Raw genomic sequence first — 14645 nt, 5'->3', positions numbered from 1 at the left:
CTCATGTTCCTTCGGATTAACATAGAATCTATGGAACAAAAGTTAAAAACTCTTATTCAATAACATGAAGAGACTTGGGAGGGAAAATCCAGGCAAAGAGCAAATCAGCTGCTCACAGTTGTAAACTTAGTTCTTAGGGGAGGCTGAGATCCTGGATTGTGGTTCAAAGCCAGCCTGTGCAGAAGAGACTATGAAACTATATTTCAAAGCCAGCAAAAAGCCAAAAATGCAGTAGTGGCTTGAATGAAAAAGCCAAGTGAGGGCAGCAGGCCCTGAAATAAAGCTCCAGTATTGGCAAATGCATGAAAAACAAGATCATCTGTAGTTCCATAGCAAATAATTGAGAGACAGAGACAAGATGATCCCCTGAGTTTAATCAACATTAGTGAAATCTTGTCTTGAAAGAAAGTCTTGATTGATTGATTTAATTTTTGGTTGGGCTTGAAGTAAGGGCCTGGGTGCTGTCTCTGAGCTCTTCAACTCAAGACTAGTGCTCTACTAGTTTGAACCTCAGCACCACTTCGGTTTTCTGGTGGTTACTTGGAGAATCTCATGGACTTTTGTGCCCTGGCTGGCTTTGAACCACTATCCTAAGGTCTCAGCTTCCTGAGCAGCTAGGATTACAGGAGTGAGCCGGTGGCACCAGATGATTTTCTATAGATTTTCCCAGATGATCAACAGATATCCAGTCACATTTCAGATGTCTACTTCAGAGAAGCTTTCCAAATCATGTGATTCTTTTGTGCATAGAATAAAGGTGGAAATATCCCATCAAGCAAAATAGCATTAATGTTGCAAAGATACTACTTCTACTTCGTAAATTCACTTTAGCACGTGGAGTAGATTGAATGGGAGAGAGGACTGGAGTGATGATGGGTTTGAACTTGAATCCACAGTGTTTTCCCTCACCACTCAACCCAGGACTTGGAATCTGGATTTGGATCTGCATGTGAGCATTCTGAGCTTGTGCACTTCAGAAAGAAAGCAAGTCCAAGAAGTGACGAAGCCGCAGTGATGAGAGCTAAGCAGGTCATGCAGGATGCAGGCAATGAGGGCACTGACCTAAGGCCCACAGCCTCGCTATCAACACAGTCGGAAATCACAGGACTGTGGGAGAGGACACAGAACTGGCCTTTACCGAGTGGGGACTGGGATGGGATTAAAAGTCTTGTTTACTCATCCAGAATTCCTTCCTACATGTGATTAAAGGATTAAAAAAAAAAAAAAAGACATCACACAGCCAGCCAATGGCGCCAGAGTACCCAGGAACAGCAAGAAACAAACACATGGAAAGATAAGTTTCCTAGAAACTCTGGCCTTAACTGCTGAATGATGGATGCTGGCCAAAGCTTGTCAGCCTTTTTCTCTGCTGGGTAGTTTGTGGGAAACTGCAATGTAGCCTCAGTGCAGAGAGGTGGAATTCACTGAGGTCCTCGGCCTTCTCAACCATGCCTTTACCTTAGGCGATGACTGCTGAGGTTGAGAAAGAAGAAATGAGAAACAAAATGGAAGGCAATCTTTTTTAAAGAAGAAGGTCGGCTCTCTGTTTAGATGCTTTACTTGGCTCCTCCACGCTAGCACCTTCATTCAATGTATCAATTTGCCATGTTGCCTAGAACAAGGGTTCTCTTGCACTTCCAGTTGAGGTATGTCCTGCGATTTGATACCACCCTAATGAGATCTGTCTATCCTGTCATTTCCACGGGGAACTTTTGACCATGGAACAATTTAGATCAGTGTTGTGGCATCTTTTGCAGAGCACACAGGGGCCCCACCATTTTCCAGGATGTAAGAGAGTGTCTGGGATTAAATTAATGGATGGAGTTGATCTATAAACTGTGATGGGTTCTGAGAGGGCAAATATATCATTACCTAGCCCTCTTATTTCTCCAGTTGATGTTTTTTCTTCTTGTCTTTTGGTAGTGCTGGGTTTGAACTGGGCTTCACGTTCACTTGGGTTTCTTGCTTGGCTGGTACTCTACCACTTGAGCCTTGCACCCAGTCTGGCTTTTTGCTGGTTATTTTAGAGATAGAGTATAGTGGACTTTGCTGCCTAGGCTGGCTTCAACTGTGATCCTCTGGAGCTCAGCTTTTTGAGTATGTATGATTTACAGGTATGAGCTACTGAAAATGGGCTCTAGCTTATTTCTTAATAACCCAGGGCTTCATGATTGCTGGGCAAGTATTCTTATGCTGAAATACACCATAACATCAATATTACTCCAGTTTACGTTTGAAGAGGTCCCTAAAGCCGATTATTTTCTAAATGCCCTCACATTCATTTGTAAGAGAAATACACCAAGGGAAATATCTACCTTCATTATTAAGACTGGCCAGTGCCTGACCAATGCACTATTAATAAGTATAATGAAGGCATAATGGAATTGCCCACAATGCCCCTGTGAACTTCTCTCTCTCCACATTTATTTCTGCATTCAAAAAGTTCATTAACGAATGTAACTGTAACATTACCTCAACAATAAAAAATTAAATTAAATTAAAAAGTTCATTAACTTTCCTGTTTTCCTCTACCACTTGAGCCACACCTCTACTTCTGACTTTTGCTAGTTAACTATAGGTATTTATTGTCTTCTTGGGCTGGTCTCCAACTGTGATTCTCAGATCTCAGCCTCATGATTACCTTGGATGATAGATACAAGTCACTTTCTAGTTTGAAAAGAAAAAAGTAGTACCAGGAGTCATCTCTGTCTGTCTGTCTGTCTCTCTGTCTGTCTCTGTCTCTACCTCTGTCTCTGTCTGTATCTCTGTCTCTCTGTTTCTGTCTCTCTGTTTCTTTCTCTCTCTCTCTCTCTCTCTCACACACACACACACACACACACACATGCACGTGCGCGCGCGCACACACTGAATTGTGTGATTGATTTCAAAATCAAGGCTATTGTCAGTGGGAGGGAAATATAGTTGTTCCAAGCATCTGGTTATGTATCTGTTCCAGTGACCTGGCCAGGGTATATACTGTGTGAAAGGCGACATTTGCAACTGGGCTCCATTATTAATTGCCTCTGTGGCTTCATGCAAGCTAATTTTTACCTTGGGGTTTATGGCAAATCTTCTCTTCAGTGGAAATTATGTCAGTGCTTCTTTGGTTCTTGGGAGGGTCACATGGCATCTGTAGACAAGGGATTTTCAAATTCTACAGAGGACATGGGACAAGCAAGCTGCAAGAACTAAACATTTGTTGAGGAATCCTGACCATCCAGCCACCATGGTCATTTTCAGTCATCCTCAGTCTTGGGCAAATAGGTTTAATTTGACATCTATCTTGAGAACTTCTTTGATGACTTCCAGTCAGTGGCAAAATGATTCCAATTAATGGCGCTATGTCAACAGAGGGTAGAAGATGTCCTGTTTAGGATTGTTACAGAAAGCAAGGCTAGATATCTTCTTTGTAAACTGGAGGTTTTGATTCTATGAATCTCAAGCGTGACCTCAAGAAAGTCCCTGAGCTGTTTTTATTTCAGCAGTGGTAAAGCCTCTTCCTGCTGGAATAATTTTTCGACTTATTCTTCGACTAATTGACTCTTGGTCTTCTCTCAAGATTCAGTCTATTGTCTTCATGTCTTCAAAACAAGACTGTAGAAAATTTAGGACACTTTGAAATGAATGAGTTCATATTTTCCAGTGCTAGAAATGGTCTTTTGCCCAAAGGGTGATACAGCAAAAAGTATTGTGGAAATCTGTCAAAGAAACAGCCACAAGCTGTGTCTTCCAGTTTGGATCCAGGGTTTTAACAGTGCCTGATGATTGCATGTTTTGGGTCTGTTTGTGATCAGTAAACAAGATAAAGTTCACAAAGTTTAATATTTTTAAACTGCTCTCTAAACATTGCTTTTATTTATAACAAGTTACCAAACTGGTCAGGGGCCAGACATTTATTATACAATCCACAGAGTTTAGAAATATCTGTCACAGCCCCATCTGAGCAGAAGAACTGCCTGGACTGGATTAGAGAAAAATTGTTCTCTCTGATGTTAAAGAATGCTGAATCAGGAGTACTGAAGAGTGGTTTTTGAAGAATTATAGAAGTTGGCAGATTCCAAACTTAGCATTTCCCCTGTAAAACCTTCTAATTTAGAAATATGAAGCGATTGTTTCCTATTTCTGCTGTGTAATTCTTCATAATTGTGAATTATACATTCACACACCTCATTACACCAAATTACACAATGACCTTCCTTTCTTACAAAATTAAAATTCATTTCTAGAGTCATTTCATTAATTGGACATTAATCTTCTTCTCTCTGAATACTACCCATAAAATGAGACATCTGAACACCACAACGCCACAGTCAGTTGTAACATTTCTGTTCATCATTCTCATTAAAATCTCTTAACGAACATTTTACCATTAAATAGACCTATAGAAAAACCTACAGGAATTGTTCTGGTGTTTCTAGACATCAGCCGCCACTGTTTTACTAAATTTTAATTTGAAAAATGGCCTTGGAATTGGGAGGAAACAGACTTTCCTTGGTGCTGAAGCCAGTGGTGACATACATTCGCACTATCTTTTCCCCAAAGTGTTGGCAGGAAGTCCCTCACACCATCTCCCTGGAGCAAGAGATTTCCTCCCCGAACCTCTGCTTCTCAGAGGCCTGAGGCCTGTCCTGGTTAAGCATCCTTTGAAGCATGCAAAGAGTCTGCCTGCAAGTCCTCACAAGCCGCCTGACATGAACCTTTACTCTCACTGCTTGATGACCACCTTCATTGGCTTCCTGCCTTCCATCCTGGCCCCACAGGTTCACGCCTGCCCAGTAACTGAAGTGATTTCTACACATTTCTACCAATCGGATCTATCCCTCGCCTTCAGGCTGCCTTGACACACAACAGCCAACTAGCCATGTCTGTCATCATTTTCATGCACCTGTCAGTTGCCTGACCTCTGTGAAGCACAAGCTCCAGGATCATTGCCTCCCCTGTGGGTTATGATAAGAATAAATTGAATGGTCAGAGTATGGGATTTCAGGATGTAATTTTATTTTATTTTATTATTTTTTGTGAGTCATGGGGCTTGAACTAGTCCTGGGAGCTGTCCCTGAGCTCTTCGGCTCAAGGCTACCACCCTACCCGTGAGCCAAGCCCCACTTCCCATTTTCTAGAGGTCAATTAGAGATAAGAGTCTTATGTTCTTTAGTGCCTGGATTGGCTTTGAACCTTGATCCTCAGATCTCAGCCTCCTGAGTAGCTAGGATTACAGACGAAATCCACTACACCCTGCCCAGGGGATTATCAGTATTATTTTGATTATCAGTAACCTTATATTTACTTTTGGGAAGTATTAGGGTTTGAATTAGGGCCTCAAAATCTCAAGATTGATAAGCAGACACTCTACTACTTGGCCAGGTCTTCAGATTTTTTTTTTAATTTTTGACTTTAATTTTCTCATCCTTCAGATAGGACCCCTTGCTTTTGTCAGAGTTACAGTCAGATGATAATCTTCCTACTTCTGCCACCAAAGTAACTGTGATTATAAATGTGGGCCACCAAGCATAGTCTATGTACTGCTTTTGTTTGATTGAGGTTTTTTTTTTTGCCAGTCCTGGGGCTGAAGTTAGGACCTAGGCACTGTCTCTGAGTCTCTTTGTACTCAAGGCTACTGCTCTACTATTTGAGCTACAGTGCTACTTCTGGCTTTTTCTGAGTAGTTATTTGGAGATAAGAGTCTCACAGAGTTTTCTGTCTAGGCTGGCTTAGAACTTTGATCCTCATATCTCAGCCTCCTGAGTAGCTAGGATTACAAGTGTGAGCCACTGGTGACACACACACACACACACACACACACACACACACACACACACACACGTATATATACACATTTATGTAACTTCTAAGAATATGTATGTAATAAATCTCAACACATTTTTGTAGATTGTGAATAGAGCAGTTCCTGGAGTGATAGGATGTGAGCATGAAGCTCACATGATGTTGATTGTCACAGTATGTCTCCATCCTCATACTAGATTCACCATGAGTGGTTGCTGAGAGTATTAGGCCTAGAAGCGAGATGCCTGGGTGGGCAAAATGGAAGCTAAGGAAAGCCTTTTCAACTGTAGACCCAACCATGGAACTTCCCGACAGACAAGCCCAAGGGAGAAAAACAAGTGCTAAGTGGTTCTTAATATTCAGTTGAAATTCATCAGAATGGACTCTCTAGTGGAAGGTTTTCTAGCAAACGTCGTGGTGTTTAGCATGCACGTGGGCCTTTTGTTCTCCACAAATGAAAATTGAGAGGACTCCATGCAGAACTGTAGAAGTGAAGAACATAACAATCATTTGGGCAGAGATGGGGTAGAGGAGGCGCTTTCCCTAACACTGCATTGCTCTGACTGGAGTAACATTTGAGATAATCAATCCATGAGAATCCAGGATGTGATTTCAATCAGATGCCAGCTGCTCAAAGCAACCCTACAACTTGGCTTAAGTATGTTTGCTTTTTTCTCTAAGAAGCAAGTGTAACTAGTAGTAATAAGCTATTGCTTTTGTAATTCTGCTACCTTCACGTTACTAATATGATGAATATTTGTGCGTCTACCTGTATGTCTGCATGAAAGAGAGACAGAAAGACAGTCAAAGAGCATGCATGTGCATGCTTATATGCATATGTAACTGGTCAGAAAAGATGTTGGCAGCATTTGCCCAATGAGTCATCACAAATGAAGCTTAATGTCAGCACTTCCCCAAACAAATTAAAATGTGTAGAAATGGAATGATCAGATTTGAGCTTGAGGAAGGAAATCAGATTTAGACCAAAGGTCTCTGTGTCTCACCTCATGTAAGGTGAGTTCAGTTCTGAGTACCTAAAAGTGAACATGGATGGATAGACACAATTGCTATAGGCATGTGTCTGTGGGAGTCTTGTTATCTAAGAAAATGCTTGAGCACACTCATGTCTGGTGGGTTCCCATGGAGAAGGTGAGAACCATTTTCTCATGTCTCTATTTTTAGTGTGTGTGTGTGTGTGTGTGTGTGTGTGTGTGTGTGTGTACACGCGCATGCACATTGCCTGCACACCAGACCTGGGATTTGAAAGCTCAGGGTCCTGAGCACTTATGCTCAAGGGTAGTACCCTACCACTTGATCCACAGCTGCACTTCTGGCTTTTTGATGGTTAATTAGAGATAAAAGTCTCATAAGCTTCCCTGCCTGGATTGGCTTTAAACTGTGATCCTCAGCTCTTCAGCCTCCTGAGTTGCTAGGATTACAGGTGTGAGCCACCGTGCCTGGCATCAGTCCTTTTTAACGTAAGAATCCAGAATAAGAGCATTTGAATGTTTTTGGAGTCATGACACCATTTCCAACTTCACTGGAAGTTACAGATGCAATTGCTATGTTCTCATATCTATGAAAATATAATATCAATGTGATATAGTTGAGGACTTAGTTGGCTTCCTGGATCTCAATAATCAATGAACGGGTTTTCCCTGCATTTCTAGAATGTTTTTCCCCACATCTTTCCTTGGAACGCTATTATTTATTCTCTAAAATTGAATTGACAATGTATTTCTGAGATAGATTAGAGGGACCCTGGGGCACTGGGGCAGAGGTTAAGCATTGTTAGAGTGCTGTTTAATACTGCTAAAGCACTGTTGATCTTAGTGATAAACCTTTTGTTGTTGTTGTAAGAACTCTTTTAATGTTTATTTTCCTTTTAAATGTATTGAGATGTTGGGAGCTGGGGCAAATTTGATTTCTTTATTGACAGCTGTAAGACCCTTCCCTTGTCTTGGTTACCCTGAGTGAGGGGCTGTAAGCCGGGCAGTCAGATTGCCCTCAGGCCATGGCTGATTCTTTGAGCAAGCTACACAATCACCACAGCTTCCTCCTTAAACACCCACTCCTACAGTACTTGTACTGGACTTTTGGAATTGTGACTTGAACAAACTCTGGAAGCTCCTGCATTCAGCCTAACTAGGCCAACAGAGGAATATCTCCCCGGTAACCAGACAGAAGATCTGTAACTGTGAAAACACAGTCTTTCAGTTCCACAAGAGATTGACATGAATGATGGCCAATCATGTGTCATGATTGGTAGCAATACTCCTTCATTTGCATGAAGGACTGTCATGATTGGTGGCGGACAACTTTGTCCTGACCCCTTTCTGGATAGTTAAGCAGGTTGTTTTGCTCAATGGCAGAGCTGAAAAGATGGGATGAGAGAGGAACCCTGAGGAACAGACACAGAACCAGCTCCAGAGGCAGTGGAAGCAGCAGAACAGGAGGCAGAGTAGTAGCAGGGGCTGTGGTGGTGGTGGTGGAATAAGCAGAGTGTGCAGTAAAAGGCAGCCAGAATGGAAGAAGCTTCCAGAGCTTCTGCCTTGGTGACAGTTGTGACAGTAGCTGATGTTAAAGCAACGGGGGATCAGAAACAGCAGAGACCACGAGGGACAGCAGAGAAAGGAAGAGATGATAGAAAGTTAAGGCTGAAGAAAGTCGTAAGATTGTGGATAGCCAGGAAGAGGAGAGGCTGGTCACTGGAAGAAAGTTGTTGTGTTTACTTCCACTACCAAGGGCCTTGAGTCTCACTATCTGAGGTTGAAAGCTCAGCACAATGGTGTAGGGCCGAGGGTTCCAGCTCCCAGGGCTCCTGAGAGAGTTGTAACGCTAGAGGGCGCCTCCTGATGTTGTTGCCTCTTGTCAGAGATTACACAACTGCCTAGAGCCCAGGGTAACTGCATATGCTCCTCCTGCTCCTCCTCTTCCTCCTCCTCCTCTTCATCCTCATTATCATTCTCCCCCACTCCCATCATCCCTACCCATGGAACAGAAGGACTTCAGCCAGCTGACTGGAAACTACCTGGCAAGCCCATTTTTGTAAAGCTCCCATCTTCCCCTTTGAATACATTGCTTTTTCATTTTCTTATTTTTTTCTCATATTGTCAAGCCTCCCTCTCATCCCTGTACAGACAATGCCCAGGAAAGTTCGCAGAGATTCTAAAGGGGGAGCAGCTATTTAACATGACCCCTTGAAAAGACATGACCCAAAACTCCATGGGAGAGACAGTTAAGTGAATTATAAGATATTAAATACGTGTAAGGAGGTAGAGATAGAAGGATCACCATCGGAGGCCAGTCTGATTGCATTTTTTAAAGTAAGATCCTGTCTGAAAAACAAAACCTAAATCATACACAATATGCTCAAATCACACCCATCAGAAATCTAACCAGCCTGTGAACGTTGCTGGCCATGACATTACAGTATGTGTCTGTGCAGTGCAGATTACTATGTAGATAACTCTTTTGGTGATTGTTTTAATTTTTGTAGAATTTAGCACCCACCTTGGAAAATACAAGACAATATCCATAGATATTATCTTGATGAAGCACAATCTGCAAAAATATCTTTCCTTACAAGGTAAAGTCTACAAGATCCAAAATGGGTACCTGGTGTATTTGGGTAGCATTAGTTAGCCTACTTTTCATTGTGTAGCTTCTCTGTAGTTTCATAATTACACTTACATTCTTGCATCTACAGTCTATTTCCTATAAAGAACATAGTTTATTGTTGCATCATTTCATTGATTCACATTTGATGCAAGCACTGATACGATGAGATTTTTATTTTCAGGTTGATTGCTCTTTTCCACGTATGTGTCATTTTCTCTTCCTCATCTCCTGTTTTCTCTGTTGCCTTATTTTCTGATATATATTCATATAGAGCATGACAATTTAATCTGCTTTTTAAGTGTCCTTCTTTTAAAATTGTTTTCTAAGAGACTGTAGTAGGGATGACAATAAAAACCTTAGCTTGTTGGACGCTAGTGGCTCACCCATATTCCTAGCTACTCAGGAGGCTGAGATCTGAGGATCACAGTTCAAAGCAAGCCTGAGCATGAAAGTCTTTGAGACTCTTACCTCCAGTTAACCACCAGAAAACCGGAAGTAGCCTTGTGGCTCAAGGAATAAGAAGATAATCTTCAGATGAAAAGCTTAGGGACAGTGACATGGTATCTTTAAGTAGTTGTAAAAAGGGATTTTATTTCAGTGTGTCAATGTATCTTGCTTTTTTTCTCTACTATTCCTTATATTTTACGGTTATTTTCTATTTCCACTCCAAATTTCCTATATACTTCTGTGCCATTTTTAAGGAGTGTGGGGCTTTTTTTTGTTTGGTTGGTTTTTGTTTTTTTATTTTTCTGATCATGAACCTTAAACTCTGGGCCTGGGCATTGTCCCTGAACTCCAGCTCAAGGCTAGCACTCTGCCACTTGAACCACAGTGCCACTTCCAGTTTTCTGGTGATTAACTGGAGATAAGAGTCTCAAGGAACTTTTGTGCTCAGGCTAGCTTTGAACCTCAACCTTGATCCTCAGCTCTCAGCCTCCTGAGTAGCTAGGATTACAGATGTGGGCCACTGCACCTGGCTTTTTATTTAATCCCGATTAAATTTCCTAATGTTGACATGTGCTCTCCTTATTTAGTTTATCTTGTAGATTTTGTGTGCTTAGCATCTAACATACCTTCATCATTTTTGGCAATATTATTGTGCTCTATTCTTGTTTTCCTCATAGCATGGGCTAGCTCTCAGCCCCATCCTTTCTTTTACATTTATCATACTCCTACATTAAGCTCTGCTTTCTTCCTTCATTGATTTCTATTCTAAGGTTTAAAGACTTTACCTAGCCAATTTAGTTAAGTTACATTCCAGGAATTCTGTTTCCACTATCCATTTTTCTATGAATCCAATCATAATATAGAAATGTATATGAAATAAGCCTGGCACTGGAAGCTCACACCTGTAATCCTGGCTACTCAGGAGGCTAGGATCTGAAGATAGCGGTTCAAAGCCAGCGCAGGTAGGAAAGTCTATGACTCTTAAGAAATTACTTAGAAAAGTCCAAAAGTGGCTGTGGCTCAAAGTGATAGATTGCTAACCTTGAGCAAAGAAGCTCAGAGACAGCACCCTAGCCCTGAGTTCCAGCCCCAAGACTCTTGAAGAAGGAGGAGGACGAGAAAGAGGAGGAGGAGGAGGAGGAGGAGGAGGAGGAGGAGGAGGAGGAGGAGGAGGAGGAGGAGGAGGGGAAGAAGAAAGAGGGGAAAAAGAAGAAGGAGGAGGGGGAAAAGAAGCAGAAGCAGGAGGAGGAGGAGGAGGAGGAGGAGGAGGAGGAGGAGGAGGAGGAGGAGGAGGAGGAGAAAAGAAACATACATGACATAAATCACAAAATATCTAGAAGATCAAGAATTTGAGACTTGTGTATTCCTATAACCACAGCAATTTCAAAGTTTGATTAGTAGATTCCTAATGAATACCTGTAAATACATAGATGCTCTTTCTTGGTTGGATGGAGGGCTTGAACGCAGGGCCTGGGTGCTGTCCCTGAGCTCTTTTGCTAAAGGTTAGTATCTCTACCACTTTGAGCCACTTCCTGTTTTCTGGTGGTTAATTGAAGATAAGAGTCTCATGGACATTTTTTTGCCTGGGCTGGCTTTGAACCACAATCCTCAGATCTCAGCCTTCTTAGTAGCTAGGATTGCAGGTGTGAGCTACTGGTTCCCTTCTTATATGTAGCATATACATTATAGATTCCAAACACATCAGCATATACAACATATTCCAACATATACAATATCGATTCCACACTTGGCAGCTTGCACTCAAAACACACGTGTGATATGAAGTGTGCATTTTGAAGACTGTCCTAGTGTACGGGAGAAGGTTAGTCAATATTGTAGGACTGGTGATTAAAATATCATCGACTCTCCCTTTGAAGGACTGACTTACCAAAAACATAATTGTCTTTAAGAAGTTGTACAAAAGAGTTTGCTTTTAACAAAACAATTTATGAATACAATGCATTTCAATCAGTGACATTGACTGCATTCTCCTCTCCATTTGTCCATCTCCTTCTTCTTGGCCCCACCCCATCTATTTTGAGTACCCCAAAAGCAAAGGTTGGCTTGGGTTTGTGGACCTCTAAATAGTGCCAAGTTGTCATGGTCACTAGAGAGACTAGCATCCTGTTAGATAAACCCATTAAGACCATTTTGTGGGAAAGGAGTGAGGCACACAAGTCCGGTGTCCTGTTCTCCAACCCCTGCACTCCCACGCCTTGCACACGAAAGTCCTCCACTCCAGACCAGTGCCCTTCATTGCCTTTCACTGGGCCATGACTGAGGGTGTAGACATGTCTGCTCTGATTCCTGGAATCTGGAAATTCAAATGGAAGGCAGGGCTGCCTGAGAGTCACAAAACTACTCCCTGAAGAGTATATTTCTGAAGAATCCCACACTTGTCCACAGTGAGCGATGCCTGCATGAATTTAGAAATAACACAGGCAGAAACAGAATTGATTCAGACCAACTTGCCACATGTGAGGTTCCATGGATCCTGCTGGCTAAGCCATAGTTTAGTGCATCTAAACTATGCAGGGACCATCTCTCTGAGATGGAATGTAGAGGCAGTGACCTGGGGTCCCGCCCTCAGGCTGCTCATGTGAATGTTTTCTCTAAGACCAAATAGACAGGGACAGAGCTCCATTTATTTACAGCTAGTATTACTTTTCTTCTACTATAGCTTGTAAAAGAAACTTAAATTCAAGTAGATCAATGGATACTTTTGTCTGTTTTTAATATTTTCACTCTTTCAGGTTTTCTAGCCCCTACTTCATTCCCACTGTTGGCTACACATGGTACCTCAAAATACCCTGGAACAAATCCAACGGTTTGGCAAACCTCAAACAAGCTCTTCCTCAACCTATATTCCCAATCAGAACAAGTTTTACATGGCACTGCTCTAAAATGTGACACACTATTTTAGGAGTGCTATAGTATCAAGTATTGTTTGAATTTAATTACTCAGGCAAATATAACAACACATGTCCGTTTGATGCATGGGTCAGAGCAAAAGTTCTCAAATACTTTCAATGACTATAATTACCAGATACCCATGGATCACATCTATTATCTCAGCTACTCAGGAGGTTGAGATCAGAGGATTGTTGTTCAAAGCCATCCTGGGCAGAAAAGAGTGAAGCATTTATCTTGAATTAACTGACAAAAAGCTAAAGTAGAGCTGAGGCTCAAGTTGTAGAGTGCAAGCCTTGAGCATAAAAAACTAAGAGAGATGTCCATGGTTTGAGTTCAGGCTCCAGTAGTGTGAGCATTCCTGCACACACACACACACACACACACACACACACACACACACACACACACCATAACCCCCACAAATCAATCTCATTCATGGATGTGTGTGTGAGAACATTCTATTTTTAAATCCATCCTGATTCTCATTTGTCACAGTGAGCAAATACTTTTTAATCAACTTTGTGGACTTCCATGTTTCAAAATTCATTTATTTGCTAGCTTTTATTCTACCTTTTCATGTTAAAACTAATTTCCATCTAACTGCATCATATCATCATGTAATTTCCTATTAAGAATGTTGAACTGGTTCCATCCTTTCTTCAAAAAGAAAATATTTATTTTGCACATATTCCTGAATGATGTTTTAGTTATTCCACCAGCTGTTTTCTCTCAGCACTTTGAAAGAAATATTCTGTTGTCTTCTGTAATTTATTCCTGCTTGAAGAAAAAATCCACTGCTATTCTAATAGTCACCCTGGGGGTAAAGATGGAGATTTCTGAAGCATTTTCCTTGGTCCAGCAGTTATTCACCTTTACTTCAGTGAAGAAATCTCATGGGGAACTAGAAATACACAATAGTGCTAGCGCGTCTAAATAGGAATACAAGTTTGCTTATATTTTTGAGTGTGCCATTACAGGGGCTTAAACGTAAGCCCCATTTGCTGTCATTTGTGTTTTTTTACATTTTTATTGCTTTATTCATGGAGATAATGACACGTGTTCCCAAAGGAGTGGAAAAGGCCACGTTATTCATGACAAAATTCCTGTTTTAACCTGAGGCTGTCCTCAGCCCCTCTGGAGGACAGTGTTACTACCGGGTACAGAGGTGTAGGTGAATGGGTGTCCTTAGCATTTCCACTATTCCACTCTACTCTTCAGCTTTGGAGGAAAGGCTAATGTGACTTATAACCTGGTCTTCTTCAGGCTTCTGCTTTTGTCCTTGATCGACTGTAGCTTGAGCAGGGTTCACATACCATCTTGCTGTGGGCTTAGTGGCTTCCATCTATAGTTTGGTTTGGTCAAGAGTCTTGTGCCATTGACTTTTCAAAGTGGGAATTTCTCTTTTCCCTTCTAACATTCGTGTTCTGTAGATGCTGTACCTTTATGGAATTTTCTTGTGGTTACTGGCTTATTGTGTCCAACTTTTTTTTTTTTTGCTTGATGTGTCAGTGTGGGAAATAGTTCTTGACGTTTTCAAGCTCACTAACTTTTCCCTCAGCCGTGTCTATCTAGTGTACTGGGGTTATGTCTGTTTCTGCCTTTTTGTTTTTTTCATATATTTTTTATTGTAATTAATAGAAGGGTTACATGATATTTGCCACATAGATGGCACATCTATACATTGATACCCTTTCACATGTCTTGGTCCCCACTTCCCACCCCTCCCCCCCCTCCATCTTGGTTTTCCCCCATTCCCTATCCAATTTCAAATAACCAAATACAAATATATCCAATATATCAGGTAACAAAGTGAGATACTGTAACAAAAGAGATGACAGCAAAAGAGATGAGAGATAACATAGTACCTTAAGAACAACAAT

The sequence above is a fragment of the Megascapheus bottae genome, chromosome 5 (assembly GCF_031878675.1).
Source record: "Megascapheus bottae isolate mThoBot1 chromosome 5, mThoBot2.hap1, whole genome shotgun sequence".
In the NCBI taxonomy this organism is placed as follows: Eukaryota; Metazoa; Chordata; class Mammalia; order Rodentia; family Geomyidae; genus Megascapheus; species Megascapheus bottae.
This window is presented reverse-complemented; position numbering follows the sequence as displayed.